Below are 753 nucleotides of genomic sequence, written 5' to 3' on the forward strand. Positions count from 1 at the left end.
TTCCTCAACGTTCCTGACAAATAGCTTAATTTATATGGGTTTTCTACTAGTTAACTTGAATCAACTTTAGCTTTAACCTCTTGATATTAGTTGATTATATTCGAATTTTATATTTCATCTTTTTGTACTATTGTCGAGAAATATGAGAGGCTACGAGGACTCCATTTTGTGTTGTTTTGATTAGAGAGGTTTGTTAGTTTATAAGTGATTTTCTATTTTCCTTTATGTGTGAATTATAATATCATTTTCATGAGATCTCACCTATTGTGTCTGTCTCACTCTCACACATAGGTTTTTGGTCTTTAGTAATTAAGGATGTGATGAGATCTCGAGAAAGCCATGCACCACTCTGATATTAGTGATGTCAAATTTCTCATACAAATACACCTTTCTGAGTTGTTAAAAAAGTTCATTTGCATGTGAGAACTAAAACAAGTGAGCATATATATATTTATTTTTACTGCAGAACATATGTTATTCTATTATATTAGGCTTCAGCTAAAATTAACAGTTGTTTGTTTCTTCAATACGAAGTTTCTACAGTTTCATTTTAGTGAAAAATAGAGTAAAGGATGATCTCGCAAGTTGAAAAAAAATAAAAAAATATATATGAAAAAATGCACACTTATCATGATCTTCAGTTCCCTGGAATTACATTTTGCATATTTAGAAATGTTTAAAAATATGATATAATTTATCATGCACATTTCTATAATCGCGGCAATAAGAAGCTATAATAGTTAAACGTAAATC

The 753-nt window shown here is 29.1% G+C and overlaps 1 non-coding gene across 1 annotated transcript; it reads left to right on the top strand.

Moving 5' to 3' along the window:
- Window positions 1-312: 312 nt before the first annotated feature.
- On the top strand, window positions 313-389 carry LOC112940222 (small nucleolar RNA Z221/R21b). Its single transcript, XR_003244187.1, has one exon. It is a non-coding gene; the product is annotated as a small nucleolar RNA Z221/R21b (small nucleolar RNA).
- Window positions 390-753: the final 364 nt, after the last annotated feature.

This window comes from Solanum lycopersicum, chromosome 10 (assembly GCF_036512215.1).
Source record: "Solanum lycopersicum chromosome 10, SLM_r2.1".
NCBI classification, from domain to species: Eukaryota; Viridiplantae; Streptophyta; class Magnoliopsida; order Solanales; family Solanaceae; genus Solanum; species Solanum lycopersicum.